This window comes from Cyanistes caeruleus, chromosome 3 (assembly GCF_971803275.1).
Source record: "Cyanistes caeruleus chromosome 3, bCyaCae1.hap1.1, whole genome shotgun sequence".
Classification (NCBI taxonomy): domain Eukaryota; kingdom Metazoa; phylum Chordata; class Aves; order Passeriformes; family Paridae; genus Cyanistes; species Cyanistes caeruleus.
The window spans coordinates 95,734,322-95,752,411 of record NC_141703.1 but is presented as its reverse complement, the minus strand read 5'-3'; the positions used below and the strand labels follow the sequence as shown (position 1 = coordinate 95,752,411).

At 42.3% G+C, this 18,090-nt stretch overlaps 1 long non-coding RNA gene across 6 annotated transcripts in view; it reads right to left on the bottom strand.

The window, feature by feature from the left end:
- The window catches only part of LOC111940189 (uncharacterized), a 67,554-nt gene extending 60,931 nt beyond the window's left edge, over window positions 1–6,623 (bottom strand). For 2 of the 6 annotated variants that reach the window (XR_015285068.1, XR_015285066.1), the window contains exons 1-3: window positions 5,817–6,134; window positions 5,203–5,269; window positions 4,082–4,114 (exon numbers count right to left, since the gene is read on the bottom strand). This is a non-coding gene — a long non-coding RNA (uncharacterized LOC111940189). Of the gene's footprint in view, window positions 1–4,025; window positions 4,115–5,202; window positions 5,270–5,816; window positions 6,217–6,367 lie in introns of those variants that run through there. The other 4 variants (XR_002869443.2, XR_015285069.1, XR_002869442.2 and 1 more) reach the window with 4 other exon arrangements.
- Between the last annotated feature and the right edge of the window lie 11,467 nt (window positions 6,624–18,090).

Here is an 18,090-nt window from a genome sequence, read left to right as displayed (position 1 = left end):
GGGCCAGCCCGGCCTGGGCTCCCGGAGCAGCGCAGCTCCGCGGAAAAAACACGGCAGACGCGAACGTATTTCACCTTTCTAGGGAAAAAATACTCCGATCCACCAACATCCCATACACGTCGTCGGCTTCGCCACCTCCTCCTTCAAGTAAAAACCCAACAAGCCAAGCAACTAATTCCAAGCTATAGTCTACCTGTCTAGCGTGCTTGTGCAAGCCACAAAATGGGAAGATTCTGAGGGAAGGACGAATGTATTTCAGGCTTTGTGTTAGACAACACTTATTCACAATGTTATTTTCACCAGGGCTGAAAGTTAAGTTGGTGAAAACTTGGCATCTGTACACGTACCCACGGAAAGAAATGTTTTCAGGTTCACGTACCTGTTTTTCAAAAGGCTGAGAATAAACCTGTCTTTTTGCGAGATAAGAAGCATTTCGCATTTCATTTCAAAGAGACAAAGTTAAACAGTTCTGCACAACAAGGGCAATGTTTCAATCAGAACCTCAGTAATAGATGCTCTATGCTGAACAGCCTTATGTAGCAATGACAATATAATCAATTGATGGATGAGTTAAAATCTTTTAGGACTCAGTCAAAACGCACTTCTGTATAGCAGTGTATGCATGTCCATTTTCCAGATAGGCTGCATCCATCAGTAATACCAAGGGAAGGGAGAGGGAAAGGCTTCTAAAATCATGAAAGATGGTTTGAAAGTATCAAGCTTTTCATTACTTTTCAACTCTGTCTAATTTTCCCCACCCATTCCAGTACAGCAATTCACCTTACAGAAGTATTTTGTGATATGGAAAAATTACATGTGAGGAAACAAGGCTAAGGGAATTAGATCATAACCATAGCCCAGATGCACCTGGAGCTGGCTATTTGATGAAACCAGAAGTGATCATGCAATTTCCTCACCTTGCTGATATGATTTTTCCAATTTATCTTAAAATTCTCCTTTGTCTCACTTGAAACCCACCAGGAAAGGAAATGAGAGAGCTACACTGAGACAATTTATACTGCCTAAAATCCAGAAGTTATTCATTCTATCAGTACCCTGATATATTGGACAGGCTTATAAATTTGGGAGATAGACAATACAAGTTGAGATCCTCCCTTTTTCCACACCAAATTAAACATCTGAGTTTTCCCTACTGCTGCTCAATGCTGCAGTTGGCTCCGTAATTGCCTCTTCCTTATGAACTGAGGCTCTGCACATCTTGTCATTTGTATGGTTTTGTGCTATGGATATAAGGATTAGCAAAGATTTAGGATTTATATCTCATTTGAAAGATTAATAACTAACCACTTCATGTCTTCCACCAGTGCAAAAATGCAAAGCACCATACACGACAGTGCCTTGCGAACTCCCATCACCAGAGAAAGGTCTGGAGAATAAGTGGGTTTTACCACTTGAGCTTAAAATCTTTGTATCTAGATTTGGTGAATAGAAAACTGAGGTAAATCCCCCAGATTTTAGGAAGCTACACTGAGCACAGATTTCACCCTTGCAATCTGAGAGGACCACTGAGGAATAAAGATGTATCTGGAAGCAGAAGGAAACCAAGTCCTGTGAGAGAGCAACACCTCCCACACTCCCTCCCCTCTAATGTTGGAGAAGGAGCAAGCAACACTCCCTTTTGTGCTTCTGTCAACTTCATCCAGCTTGAAATTTAGCTGCAGCAGCCCCACAAAAAACTCTAGCTGAGACAATAATACAAGAAGAGAGACGATTTCTCAAGCAGGCTGAAATTTCAGCCACCAGCATTCTCCCACACATTTGAACTCCCTTCTCCCATTTATTTTTTCATTCCTCTCTCAAGCACCGTAACAAGTCAGCTCTTTGTTTTTAGTGCTTCAATTACTCCCTCAGAGCTCTTGAACTGCTGAGCCCTCCCAAAAAAATCAGGATAATGAATAATGTTCATCATTTGCTTCTGTGCAACTGTTTCCCCTGCCCAGGCTTGCAACATGACTGGAGAGGCACAAGCACTGACAGCTGAACAAATCCCACGCCATCACAGAAGACAGGCTCAGCAGTGTACCCTGGCAGCCTTCTCAAAAACTGCAGCCTGCTTTTCCATGTTTGAGGGGCTTCATCCCTAAAATTGGACATGGAGAACCAGCTCCACTTGAGAAGCAGGACTACAAAGGAGCCCTGAGGCACAGAGATGCCCAGCATAGCAAGAAAAAGGATTCTCCTCTCCTTGGTCCTCTTTAAAAGCACTGCTTCTCACACCATCCACATGAACAGCCACTTCCAGATACATCAACCAAGGCACAAAAGGGGGAAGAATCAAACTTTTTCAGCCTGGCCTGCCTTCACAACATTAGCAGCCAAAATCCACAGCCAACTAGTTTTTGTTTGTCTAAGCTTGAACAATACTCTTTCATGTTAAAAATCAAGAAACATACAGATACATGCAACATTACACATAATATAGTATATTGCTGTTACTACATTCTTACAAAAGCCTGCTTCTTTAGCAGAAGTCTATCATTACTGACTCCCCTAGGTCAGCTAGACTCCAGCACCAGGAATCACATTTACCTGCAGCCTGGGAGGCATCAGTCACTTTGCCATCAATATCCTCACATAGGGCTTTGCAATAGTTGAAATTGTTGCTCAATTAATTGCTGGCTAGTTCCTGCCAAATTGCCTGCAATAGCTCTTCCTTTGGCGTGGAAGGAAAGAATACAGCCCTTTAAAGTGCTCTGAGGTCACATTAGCCTCACATACACTCCATTACCCATGACCTTGTCTCTCTGGCAGAAGCTGGAAGCTTCTGTCCTCATCTCCCAGGGCCTGGAGGTACCAGGATTGAGACTAAAGGGGGTCTTCATTAGGAGATGTGGGGTGGCCTGAAGGAGCACAGGGTCAGAGTTGCTAGAAATGCTGTCCTCAAGCTCCCAGCAGGGGCTTGGCTTGAGACTCCAACACAGACAAACAGGAAAGAGCCTCTTTATTAAGGGAGAGGAGCCAAGGGAGAAAAGGGTGGTTTACTGTACATGCTGCATGGTCACATGGGGGCTGCTCCAGCAACTCTCCTTGCCAAGAGAATGAAAGAGAAAAACAACACCGCATACTCTAGAAACCCAAAAGTCTGTCCTATCCAAGCACAAAAATGGTATCTGGGGTTATTCTGCAGTTTACCCACAAATCCACAGCGGAAACAAAACCTCTGAAGTTAAGCAAGAAGCTAATTAAGTGTGGAAATATGAGGAACTGTTGTTGAATATTATCACAAAACTACTGAATGTCATCTTGGGTTATGGAAGATTTTGAGTGGGAAGCTGCTCTGTTGCACCTTCCTCCATAAAGCTTTTCACGATTAACTTGCCTTACTAGAAAATGAGGAACTGAACACAGCAAAACATTCTGTGAAGCCATGAACTTTGCAAAATTTTCATTAAAAATGTTTAAAAGCAATGACATTTCTCATAAAACATTTCAGTCTTGAGTCTGGAATAGCTTTTAGCTTTGAAATGCAATTTCCCTTTTAAAAATGAGAAAAACTGAACACTGGAAAGAAATCTTTTGATATTTTTACAACCCCATGTGACAGATGAGACATTTTTCACATTGCCAATTTGCTGAAAATATTTTTAAGAGGTCATTCCAAACAGACTTTTTTCCAAAACACTGACACTTTAAACAACTTTCAGAGGCTTTTGGGTTTTTCTACCTAACTCAGTAAGGACTGCATATTTTGTGATTTGTAGGTTTTTTTGGATGCAGTTTGCCACAGATTCCAGTCATCCTGATACTCATGATTTTTAATTAATTGCTTTCCATTCCTGGCTGTAAAAAAATGTCAGAAATATAAATGAAATATCAACTAAAACACTGCATTCTACTTGTTTTCTAGGGAAAAAAAAAAGAAAATTAGACTTTGGTAGGTTTGAGAATCTACAAAGAATATGTTTTTATTTCTTCTAAAAGTTATTCCACTTTTCATCATTTAATAGGAATATCTGAACACTGTGGATGCCACACTCTTCCAGAAAGCTACTCTTATGTCTTTTCAGATACAAAATTATATCTATTGCTTCAGTTTCAAATATTGGCATTTCTCTCTTACCATTCTACCTACAGCATTTTCCACGGGTAAGATCTGTAGGGGAAAAAAATAGAGAGATATTGAAAAATGGAGTGAGGGTAGTATAGAATAAATTTAATTCTGTATCAAAACATGATATGCAAAGAGCTTCTAATTTCTTTATTGTAAGTAACAGAACAAAATTCTCTATTTTTGTTCCTGTAACTGCTGCTTTATTTAGTGTGTTATTTCAGTGCTATTTCTAGTGTGGCCCACTGACACGAACACCGGGATCACCATACTGATCTGTCTAAATATAGCACCTGGGAGCTGATAGTGACAGGTACCAGATGCCTATTATTAAACTGCAAGAAGATGGCAAATGATGAAACAGTGAATCTTTCTGGAAAGCTGAGCAGGCTTCTGCTGCTGTGGGATTTGAATGGCTTGCCTTGGGGTGGCAAGAGCAGTCCTTCTGAAGCCCTAGAATCTTCAAATTCCAAACAGAAAGGAGGAGTCAGGACAGCAGGGCCCGGGACCCCTGGTGCTGCGTGCACCAGCCTCCTGAGAGCTTGTGTCAATAGCTCTAAGAATGTCAAGAAATCAAGTTTACTACCCTGAGACTGTGGCTCTCCTGGCTATTTACAACTTAGAAAGCCAGCACAGACTTCAATTATTTCCCTGTTACTTCAGGAAGTTAAAGAGGTAAGACAGAAGGTGAGAAACACATAAAGACAAAACATTACTGGAATCTGCACAATCTGCTGGGAGCAAAGCATCACTATATGGCCCCATTGACAGTAGCATTATCTGTCTGTTTCTCTCAGCTCACCCACTGACTTGAAACTATTTCAGTTTTAATGAATGTTTAAATTCAAACATCATCTCAGAACTATCCAAGAGTCTGCATACAAATATATGTTTATGCCTCTTGTGCAAGGTGGCATCCTTTTCAGCCTCACTGAAAAGAAGCCTAGCCAGAACTGCAGTCAGTATCAGCAAAGCCAGTATTACCCTATTTTGAACATTTGTTCAATGCACACTAGCATCACAGGTAGTGTTGGTGCCTCAGTTAAGCAGAGCTCTGCTGCAGATGAAGCTTTCAGGCAGACAATCCTTCCCTCACCAGGGGTGGATGGAGGCATCCAGCAAGCTCTACATACCAACTTCCAATGTTCTACTACCAAAATTCCAATGTTTCTGGTTTCAGTGGTCCTGTTTGCTTTCCTCCTAGAAGAGGAAATAATAGCCCTCAGTTATCTTTTTTTTTTTTTTTTTAATTCCTTACTTTACCTTCTTTTGCAGCCAGCCTTAATAATCTCCTCTAAAAAATTAAATAGTCTCAAAGCCAGAAGGATGGAAGTTTTTAGGCACCTTTGAATATCTCCCCATCTTTTGAAAAGCTGGGGCATGCTGCAGTCACAGAGCAGGGGTATAACTCATGCTGCTCAAAGACAAGGAGAAAGAACATAGAAATTACATTGACGGATTCACTCTCTAATTGTTCATTAAGATAATGAGAACAAGCTATCAGAAGGATTTCTGAAAGAAGCATACTTGAAGGAAAGAAACATAGCTAGTGGGCCTGAAAGCAAGAAAATTGGAGACTGAGGCAGTGCAGGAGATGGTGCTCAGAGGGCTTCAGAGGCAGGGAGGGAGACCACCGACAGGCCTGCTGAGGGCAGGGGGGTGGGAAGCATCCAAAGAAGAATTTTCTCACTTATTTCGTATGAATAGAGTCCGAGGAGACCTGTCCCCTGGGTCAGGCACCACATACCGTGGCTCTGGGCGCTCCTAGAGACCTTCCATCGGTGTGTGGGCAGGAGGAGAAGGAAATGAGAGGGGCAGCACCGGGAGGGAACGCAGACTCCCTCAGGGTGGGGGCAGCCTTGGTGGTAGAAGGAGGTGGGAAGGCAGTCAAAAAGGAGTAAAAATCCACGTTGGGGAAGTGCTTCTGTGCTCACCAAGCTTCTACTCGCGGTCCCCAGCCCTCACTATTAAAACCGCACTGCTTGGCAGAACTTCAGCAGAGACAAAAGAAGCGGCTGCTGTGGCCCAGGAGAGGAGCTGCGCAGTGCCCAGGGAGATGGGCCTCGCCCCAGGCCCAGCACACCCCGGCTCAAACCTTCCAGCGGCCACCCAGCCCTGACTTCAGGCCCCTCAGCACCGCAACCCTCCTCCTGCCCGTGCTATTCCACCTTTCCCACCCAGTGCCACCTCCTGTCGCCCAGCAGCATTTCCCAGCAGCGGGAGGCCGTCCTGCCTGCCCGCCCTTGCTTCCCCAGCAGCCCGGAGGGAGCAGGGAGGGGTTCCCCCGCCTCCCCTCACCATGAAAGCAGGTATTTCATGGAACGCCACAGCGGATGGCAGCGCTCGGCTTCATCCCTCGGGCTCCCCGCAGGCACAGCTCTGCTCTTGCAAAATCTGTCGCCAAGGCGCTGGCGCCGGTACAAGCTCCTCCTGACCCTCCAAGCGAGACCCCCGCCTGAGAGCAGCTATGACAGGAGGAGAAAGCCGCATCCGCCTGGGAACAGCGGCTGCCCAGAGATCAGGACAGCCCTGATTCGAGCCCTCTCCGCAGAGCAGGTGTGGCAGGGGTGCTCCATCACTTGGATGTGCCTGCCCCGCAGGCGGCCCCTGGCAGAGGCAGCACAGCAGAGCTGGCCCCTGACACAACGTGCAGAGACAAGCGAGAAACCAGCTGCTGGTAACTACCAGCTCTACCAGCTTTTGGTGTATCACTGGCTGGGTTTGAGCTAAAAACCCTGTCCAGGGGTTTCTGGAGATCCAGGCTCAAGCTTGATGCCTGAGACATGGAGTTGGTTCTCACACTCATCTCCTCATCTAACCAGACTGCATAATGCAATGAAGGGTTTGCTTGTTTGGCTGCAATACAGAAATATTGCTCTTTGAAAATGAGACCTGCAGTAAATCATAGGACATGACAGCATCCTCAAATTCTCTTGGAAATGAAATATTTAAAGGAAGCTCTGGAATATTCAAGTGAAGTTTCCAGTAAAGGAAACTAGAAGTGTTGTAGGTGAGAGAATGAAGGGACCTGGGGAGACTAAAAGGAGCAAATAAATGAAAAGAATGTCAACGGGATAGTGTGACTGTTGCTGAGAACGGAAGGAGCAATTAAAAGTAGGGATAAGGAAAAGGAACACAGAATTGCTAAGCCAAGGAAAACCCCAAGGCATGTCAAAGTAAAATGTAAAAGAACAGGGCGCTGACCAACAAATACATATTCTTACATCATAGCAAAGGAAAAGCATGAGGAAATTAGCAAGTAGTACAGTTTTAAGGTGAGGGAAGGGAAAATAGGGGAAAGGGAAGGGAGGCAAATGTGAGTGAAAATCCATGAGGCAACAGGCAGTAAGGAAACATAATGGAAAAGGAGGCCAGGTTTCTGCTAAAGATAAAAGCAGGACCTTAACTGAAAGGGAGGAACCTATTTCACTGCAAAGTGTTGTAGAAGCAATGAAGAGCTCTCCTTTGGGACTTGCTATTTCCCCCAAGAGTGCTGGTGAGACAGGTGAGTCCAGGTACTCTCCCAATGGGCAAAGAGCAGGATGTCGTGAGTGGCAGGTGTGATACCAGGTGACACTGCAGGGTGCCTCGTGCTCTCTGTTCTTGCCCCAGCCACATAGGAGCCTGACAGTGTTGCTGAACTAGCAGCCAGTAAAACAAAGGGCAAAATCATTTTGTCCCTGACCTGAAAGTTCTACTTTCCAGTTTTGAGCTCAGTTCTCACTGATGACCTACATTTCACCAATAAAACCAGATGAATACCAGTACATATGTGACAGCTGTTTCAGACATAATCTTACCTTATTTTGAGGGTCATTATATTTGCATTATGGCAAGCCTGAAACACTTCCATAGTCCTTTTCCTACATCTCCAAGGGAAAAGAACAGAACATTATTCAAACATTTTCTGACAAAATCACTTGTTGTCAACAATGCTATGGTTTTTAAAGGATCTCCATTGTGAAACTCACCTATTATAGCAACACTGGTCTGTTAGTCCTTAGCTCTGCTTGGCCACTTTCACCAGGTGCAAACAGAATCCAAAAATGGTGTGAGAAGTTTCTTTATCAATACCCATGAGCTGGGGAGGAGATAATCTCCTGCTTTTCATCTGGTTTAGATAGTCTTATAGAGCAAGTAAAGATTCATGTCCCATCACCCATGCCTGACATTCTCACCATACCAGGGAGGAATAATTTTGGTTCCTCTTCTTTCAGCAAAGATGACCCTCACATAAAGGTGAGTTGAAAAACCTCAGCTCTAAGGGAAAAGCACAATTTCTTTCCCAAAGTAGTCAAAGCAAATAATCCTTTTTAAAAAAATAAATCCTTTCAGAAATAAACATATTCCAGACCACAGAATAAAGGATTGAAGGAAGGGAAGGGCCACCTGCAAATAGGAGGTGCTAGCAAGCAGGAGAAGCCAAAGGACAGTTTGAATGATACGAAGAAATAATTAAAAGGGAAGAGAGGCACACATGTGATGGAAAACATATGAGAGCAGAGGTTGTCAGATACAAGGGATACCCACATCTATAGCCATGATTAATTGTGAGAATAACAGGTTATTTGCCCATCTAGAATGCAGAAGAAGTGAAGTGTTGCATAAAAATGCCATTAATCTCCTTTGATGGGTACATTATTTGCACTGTATTCTACCTGACATTTCAAGTTGCTTTCAATATATTTTATTGTATATTTTTTCATATTTTCAGTGCTCTATTGCCAAAGATTCTGAATCATCAGAATTAATCAGCTGCCTGGAACAAAGCCAGATACAACAAATAAGGAGCCAGGCACTTTTGATATTCTCCCAGGCCTAGATGGATGTATAACTCACATTTATTGGTATGGGAAGATCTGGGGCTGTTCAGAGAAGGGAAGAAAAAAAAAAAAAAAAAAAGAAAGAAAAAATAACAACACCCATGGGCATTGTTGCAAGAAACCAATAGGCAGTCTTGATGAACAAATGGCTACTGCTTCTGCTTCGAAACATTTGTTTGCCTCATTGTTTGGAAAGCAGCAGAGAGAAGGGAGAACCCAGGATACAAACCTCTCTCATGGTAGGTAAATCACTAGGAACTGCATCAGAGGTCTTACACCATTGTAACTGAGGGAGGTCTATGAGGATGACTGAAAATATATAGACTCCATACAAGAAACCTACCCTGAAGGCCTGGCTGCAAAATCAAAGCTATTCCTTCAATGGAAAAAGAATAAGAAATACTTTTCCTTAATTATCCCTGAAGGGCAGCCTGATGTGATGGAGTAAAGCTTCCATGTAAAAAAAAGTAAATGAGCTGCTGCCTACCATAGAATGCCAATATGTCACAACTGGAAAGCAGGTGTAGGGAATTCCTTGTTACCTGGCACTGCCTGTGCTAATCCCACACCAAGGCAAATAAGCATAACAATGGGAAGCTAATACTGATGAGAATGAGAGAAGACAGAAAACAGAGACACATCCATTCCTACAAACCATCTGACATCCAGAAGAGAAGCTTTGGTTGAAGGAGAAGTAATTTTTTTAAAAAGCCAGCGTGCTTTCTTCCTCCTTCCCATTCCCCTTTCTCCCAACAAGGGAATGGTTCTTGAGAAGTTTGTAGTGGCAGCATCTGAGGCAGACTAATTTGAGCTAGGCCCTCCTCCCCATGCAGACTCCAGTGGGGCTCCTTGTCTGCATACCTCTGAACCAAACAAAATTAAAAATTCTGTTAAGAGAGGAAATCTCCTGCTAGCTAATATCCCTAAGCTCAGAGAAATGCTGCAACAACAAACACTGTGACAGGAACTTCATGCTGAGCCCCAGCACCAAGAGGACACTATCATTTTTCTGTGCTATTTTGAAGTGATGCAAAGATGTCAACACCGAGGGGACTTAAAGAACCCATTACTGCAAAGCTCTTTGACAAATAAATAAAACATGAAAGTAGTTCTCTTTACAAGGAGAGCAGAGGAGAAGGATAAGGAGAGGGCTAGGAGCAGGAACACCATATTTGCTATGGATTCTGAGTGTTTAAAAACCTGCCTCTGAAAGCAGTTTAGTAATTAGCAGTAGCTTACGTTGACAAGGGTATTTTTGCACAGCTCCATTGCACTGGCTAATTGACAGACCTCCTTTGGCAGTGAGGAAATCATGAATGGGCTTTCTTGCTGACATACCTCAGTGCCCTGGATAACCATTTAAGAGCCATCTCCATTCCCATGCACAAATCTTCAATAGATATATATATACTTACACGGTAAGTATATTTACAAACACTACAAATATTTGGTATCTTAGAAAAGCTCTCACAGAGTCTTCTGTTTTCTCAGAGTACTTAGCATAAATGTACCAGCTAGGAAGCAGAAATTAAGAAAACTGTTAGCTCTAAAAATAATTGAAACTGTGGCACAATAAAGTTACTCTGAGATACACTTGCTTCACATATAATCCTAGACTGTTATCTACACTGCCTGTTGCAGGGTTGGACAAATTAAAATATTATGAGATCTTGCAATCTATTCACCATGATGAGCCCATTTAAATAAGGCAGTTCTAAAAGCAGTTGCTCCTGGAACCAAAACTGAAAAGCAGGAATCCTGTATTTGTTAGCTGTGAGCAGAAGTGTGCTGGTGCGTACCACATTCCTCATCTTTTCTCTCTGACTTTCTGAGAAAGAGCAGACAATGGGCTGCTGCTTTTTGTTTCTAAAGGGGAGCCAGCAGAAGTCAATAAAATTATTTTTGGCTTCTACTCACAAGCTATGCTGAGAGATAAGCACATAGTAATCTGTGTTCCTTAGGAAAAAAAATCTTTAAAAAACCATTCTGAAGAATTTCTATCAGAATGCATGATCTTTATCAGTAACTAATACAAGTTGAATGCCTAAAATACAGGATGAAGTCTTGGGTTTACCTTTTCCCCCACAGTGAATAACAGTTTCAGCATTATGATTGAGGACACAAGCCAAAACATTGTGTGTTTGGGTAGCAGCATCCATTAAGGCTACTAATCATCTCTGCTTCGGCTTCATCAGGGCTAAACTGAGACCTTTCTGTGGACTTCAATGGACCTGGGATCAGCCCTCCTACTGATGCAATTCAAAAAAGCACTTAAGCAACTGCACTTAATTTCAAGCCTGAGGCTAAACGCCACTAGGCTGATCTGATCAGGAAGTCAGCCAGAGAAAAAGTAATATCATTCATGGAATTAATGAGTCAAAAGAGCATAATTTCCTTTGTGATGGCTGCTTCAAAAATCCTTCTCCTGCTCCAGGTCTTCTCCTTCCTCCCCTTTGCTTCCCATTGAGCTAAGCAGCTGCTTCCACCCTTCCTTTGCCCCTGTCTGGTTGTGTCTGTTCATGAGTGACAGGAGTTAATTTTTTTTCCATAAGTAAACAACAGTGTTCTGTCATTATAATATTGCTAAACCTGCATTTTTAGCAAGTTAATCAATAGAGCCTCTACAGAACCTTGTGAAGGCAAACTTCTACAGCTGGTCAGCCCTAGAGAAAGAAAACACCCATGCATTAATACTTCTGATCATATTGACTTGTCCAGCACTTTTCCTTAATAAAATGCATTTTCTTCTTCTCTTGCCTCTTGCACTGGGGCCCATAATGAAGCAGGGAGGCTTGTTCCTTGCACAGAGAGCACTGACCTTTCAAAAGAGATGTCTGCAGTGTTTCCCACATTTTCAGCACTTTCTTGCTCTTGGATCTTCATCAGGGTTCCTGGTGTCATCCCACTGTGCAGTTTGCATGGCTTCAAGTGGCTGAGAAGCTGCCTCAAAAGGCAGCCAAGGTAAAACTCCAGGAAGGAGAGGCACTTTGGCTCTTTGCATGATGACATCCAAGCTCTTGTTATTGTGCATATGGGAAGAGTTGTAAGGTAAGAAAGAGAGAGGAACACCCGAAAAGGCAAAGTTAGACCTTCCTTCTATTCTTCAACTTCAATGTATATGTTTGTATAGCCAGCCACCATTTCAACACACCTTTTGGACAGCCAGGCCTATGACCAAGGAGTCTGCAGGGAAGCATTATATCAGACATTCACACACACAGGACAATTTCCACAGAGGATTGGGTTGTCTGAGGGGAAGGTGGCCTTCCCTAAAGTACCTTTTTCTATCAATAAATTGTGGCAAAAAAACTTCCATGAAACATTGTTTTTAAACATAATTGCATTTTTTCCTTAGGGAAAAAAGCTTCCTGTTGGAAAAGACTGGGGTAGCCTTGAAGCTTAGGCTTCAGTAAACCATGGCAATAAGTGTTAACTGTTGGCTACACCATTTTCAGCCTTTGTGCAAGTTTCCTGTTGCCTGAGAACAAGCATCAGAAATGGCCTTCCTTTTTCACTGCCTACTGTGAACTAAAAACACTGTCAGCTTGATTTTGCATTTTGTATTGCTTCTTCAGCAATCTGATCTACTCTGAAGCTGTCCCTGCTTGAAGCCAGTGACTGGATTGGTCCAACCTAAATTATTCTGCATTTGTATGATGCAGTTGGAGGGAAATTTCTGCTGTCACAGACAGCCCTACTGAGCTGTCTCCAGGATTGCTCCCTCAGTAGACTATGCAAGGCAAGAGAAACAGCCTAACTTCAGACAGCTTGGAAATTGAAGCCACTCAATGGGACAGTCAAAAATCTACCACTTCCAAAATCCCAATTTTTCACAGTGCCAGAATATCTCATTCTCCACGTTTTGCTCTGTGGGGAGTAGTGCGTGTCATGACCCTCTCTCCTGAAGGTCAGTGGGAAATGAGGACAGCTATGTTTCCCATTCAAGCTCAGTGAGATGACTCCCCAGTACAAGCAATGTTTAAATGCTTCACTGAGTTAAACTCCAGGCACTGTTCTATCCTATCTGCAGCTGTGAGCCATCCTCCCACAAGCATTCATTCTTTGCTACATCACATGGAAAGGTACAAAAGCATGTAGAAAAAAAGCTACCTTTTTCTATTAAACTCCATAGTGCTTTCCTGTAAGGCTAGTAAATTCAGTTTATTGAACACTATGACTGCTTGAGCATTTTTAGTATGCTATAATGCATAAGAGATACTGTATTATCCAATATATTGCAATCTTTGAAAAGTTTTTTGAAGACTGAAATGCTTGCAATTTAATTTTAGGAATGTATTAACACATATACTATAGCAAAAATGTATTCATTTTCAGCCAGCATTATAATAATTTCTGTTATCATAAAGGAATCTATTCAATTGGCATTTAAAATGTACATGAAGAAGATGGACTGCATTCACCACAATTATCATTACTCTTAAGCATTTAGAAAGCCTGAGCCCATTACAATTTGATGACAGTTAACAAGAGAAGAAATTTTGTTATTAACATCCTAAACATTAAAAGCAAAAAAATCCAGTATGACACAATTTGCAGAGAAACACAGATTTAGAGCTCTAAAATAGGATTTTAAATTATTTAAAATCTTATATTTCTTTAATGAATTAGCAATGCACGCCTAAGTTGGCTTTTCAGTACTCAGTGTAGGATGACAACAGGAAGGTCAATTTACACCAAGAGCTTGTGTATGACAAGGTTCACTTAGTGTTGGAACTGACCTTTAAGGGCTCTGATGTAATATTTGAATGGCTACCAACATACAGTTGTCAATTGATTGCAGAGAAAATGCAATAGTTTAGGAGAGAAAACTATTAGGCAGTCAAAGCTCGAAACTGATAAAGATGCAGTGGGGTTTTGTAGAGGGAAGAGTGAAATAGGTTGTATGCTATGACTAATAATGCTTGGACTAGCTGCCATAAACCCAGAATTCACAACAGAAAATCTGACAGCTTGTTCAAAAAGTTATCATAGTATGGAAGCACAGATATGTGGGTCTGTTGTGTCAGTGACACTACAGATTGGCCTTCTGTTGTGCGTAGGCTACGTACAGTTTAAAGCATGAATGTATCTTCAAAATAGTGCACTTAAACCATTTCTAGTTCTATCATGGTAAATTTTGATTGCAGGACTGAAGAAATGCATATTAAAACTACTAGCAGTGAAATGAACAGTAATATTTGTGCAGCACACAGAACAGCATCCTCCAGTGCAGAGTAAAGTCCCTGAAAGGTGAGATTTGACACACCAAATTGATGTTATCAAAACTTGCAAAACTATGCCACAGGCTTAAACCATCCAGGCTCCTAGCAGTGCTGAGCAAACCGGTGGGTATCCAGCCACAAGACAAAAGAAGAATGGGTAATTGAGCAGTTTGGTTCCAGCCTCAGAAGCAAGTCTCTTTGTTATTCCATCCACCCGCAGCTGGCAGAGCTGCTGCCAGCTGTGGAAGACTCAGCTTTGCAACCATGGCACAAGTGGCATTCCAGGAACATTTTGTCTGAGGGCTCAGAGAGGCACACAGAGCAGCTTTATGCCTCTAGGCATGAAGTAATCTCTTGAGTAAATGTGTAGTGTCTGTGTGAACTGATCAGCTGAGAATTCTACTGAAAAATAAGGCAGACAAGTCCTTTCATATTTCAAGGTCTCCTTTAAGAGGAGTTCTACTGTTATAAATGACAGTGCATTGGTATCAGGGCTGTGTGTTACCAGCACATTCCTTGCCCCACAAGTTTTCCATTTCCCAAGCCTCATCATCTCTGCAGTGCACCTTCCCTTTACTGTGGAATACATATGGCAATGCCTGTTTGAAAGGGGTGTCCTTGACCTAGGGATGTCTAGCTCTACCCACTCACTGTAACTGTGAAAAAACATAGTCCTGCCTAGGGTGAGCTGGAGAAGAAACTCAGCGCAAGTCATCAGTCACCCCTGGAAGAGTTAAAATATTTCACTGGAGTAAAATAGACCCTCTTCTGAAAATTGTCCTTTATCAGGCTACAGCACGTATTTTAAATCATACCTATCCAAATATGGGATGGAGCATTACTTTGGGCCATGTGAAGTATTTTAACTTTAGCTGTCCATGGGCAGTCTTTATTTCCTCTCTCCTGCTAAAACCTCCTGCTGGGGAATGAAGGTCATTCCAGTTGCACATGGATGAAAATTACATGGAACATTAGCATGAGTTCAGCTTAAGGAAAGTCTTCATAAAAAGTCCCCTGAGGGCTCAGGTAATCCCATCGCATTTATTAGGAGTTTCTTGCACACTGCCATTAGAGAGAAGCAGTCCAGAGCAGTGGAAATGTTGCCTTTTCACTTGGCTTCACTTTCCGTGTATTTTGATTTTATTTTTTATATGCATGGATATTATAGACAACATGAATAATGTCAGGGCAGAGGTGATTCATTTTTATGACACTTTTCTCGGCAGTGGCATGTGAGATATGAGCAATACTCTGTCAGTTGCTTTGGCTCACATTTACATCCAATCGTCAATGAGTAAAATGAAATCTCACAGCTGCCAACATTCAATTTCTGAGGCTCTCAGGATTTTCATCACACATCCACAACAGATAAAGTAACTTGCAGGTGACTTTTACTAAGTTACAACATTGTATCTATTTTTAAGGACAAAAAGCAGAACTTGTTTTTGTCAGTTATTGAAACTGCATGCTATATGCCATTATACAATTATATTGAATGCACTTAACAAAAAGTTTATGTTTGTGCCAAAAATGCCAGGTAAACACATTCATTTGCTGTGTATTAGTCTAAATTGATTGCAGTTAGCATGGCAATCTTTCCACTAAAAGCATCTCAGGATGGACTGACAAGTTATACCGGCAGATATATGTTAGAGGCCTTCTCATACTTGTGCTCCAAAGCATAGCAGATCAGCTGTCAGGAAAAAGTTTCCTGCTTCTATGTGATTTATGAATTCTCATTCAACAGATCTCAGGTAGCCATTTCAGCTGATGGCTGATCTAAAGGTAAAGAAAGCTTTCAAAATATTGATGGATCTAGCCTTCCAGGCTTCAGCAATTTTGTCCTCTCTTTCTCAACCCACTATATGTACTCCAAAGTCACTCAAAGAGCTTATTTATAGAAGGCTGTGAATATGGTGCCTGATCCAGACCTTAGGGAAGTGAAAAAGATTTATAATTACTTGAATGTAGTCAGCCCCAAAACCAGAGGTGGCATATAGGCTATGTCTGTATTAGCAAGTTTACTGAGGAGCAGATCTATAGAAAGTTGGTACTAACACTTCATAGCTCTTTGGGGTGAAGGGTTTAGTGCAAACCATTCACAGTCTGTTCCCATGACTGAATACCACAGCTCCTGCAGCTCTGCAGGAGTGGCACTTCTGGGTTTTACTCACGTGAGAGATGCCTGCTTTGTGCAACCCAACACCACTCCAGTAGGCAGGTCAGGGTGTGGTGAGGGTGGAGAGCTTCACTTCAGAAGCAAGCTTCTCATCAAGCCTAAAATTCTTCATGAGACCTGTCCACATTTATCAGCTTGTCTCTTGGTGTTTTGTTAAACATGGAGGAAGTAGCTGCAGTTCCACTGTCCTGAATGTGAATGTGTTTAGTCGTGACACCATGAAGCCCCTATGGCATTAACATTTCTTGGCTTATTAAATAGTAAACTTTTTCAGATTAAAGATTCTGAGTGATATTGGGATAAAGTGAGTCAGAAGTCCACCTAATACAGACTTTTACCTGTGCAGCAGTCAAGATCAGGAGCTTCTGAATCATCCTTTCAACTACCCAAACCAGAAGTGCATATCAGTGATTTATCTCAATTAGACCTTTATGTTTAGACAACAGTTCATGCCCCTTTCCATAGCCTCCTCCACAATAGAAAACTAAAAAATCAAACAGTTTGTGAAGCATGGCTTTGTTGCCAGAAAGAGAAGGAGAAAACCTTCTTATTGTGAGAAGACCTGCAGTCTTCAGGACACTTTTTGGCCACTATGGCATGAAAACTGAGATTCTGAGCCATGTGGGAGACCACCTGCCACTGAAATTGCCATCGGTACAGACTTTAACACAATACAAGCTAGTACTATTCTTTCCTGGAAAGATAATGTTAATCTCCTGTGTAACATGCTCTCTGTTATCAGTGCTCAAGGTAAAACAGCGTATGGCAGTCTGCTATGCCACCAATTACATACATATTTATAAAATAAATTACAGTTTTTGGCGACCTCAATTTAAAAGGAAAATAAAGGTGAGTCTACCCTCTTCCCCTCAAAGTTTATGATATCACATGAAAAATTCTCCCCATCAGCAACATACCCTCAATGGCTTTTAAAGGTTTTATAAGCATGTTTTGCAGGGACTTTTGTTAGAGCTGCACTGACAACATCCAACACTTGTAAAACTCTGTGTTCTGTACAACTGATCTCTGAACCCTAAGCTTACTCACAGAGAATCTGCCAACATACCTAATGAGCACTGATCTCTATTGCATTAATTCACACCAATTTGGTCAATGCTATCCCACTCAGCTGAGAGGAGAAATGCCCAAAAATATCTGGAGCTTCCAGGTATATGCACACCATAAGTCATTGTAGAAATGTTCATAATTTGCTTCTGTGAAATGGCACGGGACAAGCCACCTTCACTGGGACACTTAAACATACCCCTGAGTAGGGGAGGGAGGGGGACCCAAAAAATTCACCTCTTTGTCTTTGCACTGCAAGGGTGTTCCCCTCTCTCCCATCTCTTAGCTACCTCTTCCCAAAGGAAAATGCAGTGACTGACTGCAGGTGAGCACCTCCACTTCTCCAATCTCCACTGAAGGGCTTTGGTCTATTTCATACCTGCTTGATTTGAAGGTGCTTGCTCAGGTGTGGACTTGCACCCTGGCCCTTCTGAAGCGTTCTGGTTTGTTTGGCAGATGTTTCACACTCAGCACAGCACAGTGGCTGCACTGCACTGCACAGTCCTGTCCTAAGGTGTCATTGGAACGACTGCAGAGCTCTCCCTTCAGCCACTCACAAGGATATGCTTGCAATTCCTGCAGTTTCTTCATGTGACTAATGACCATTTAGGGCAGCCTAAAAGGTCCTTCTGTGTCCTCAAAACAAATGACCTTCTGGTCATTAAAAAAGGGCAAAGTTCACATGTTATGAGATGTTGTTCCATTACTGCAGAACTGTCACTTCTGTGTCCA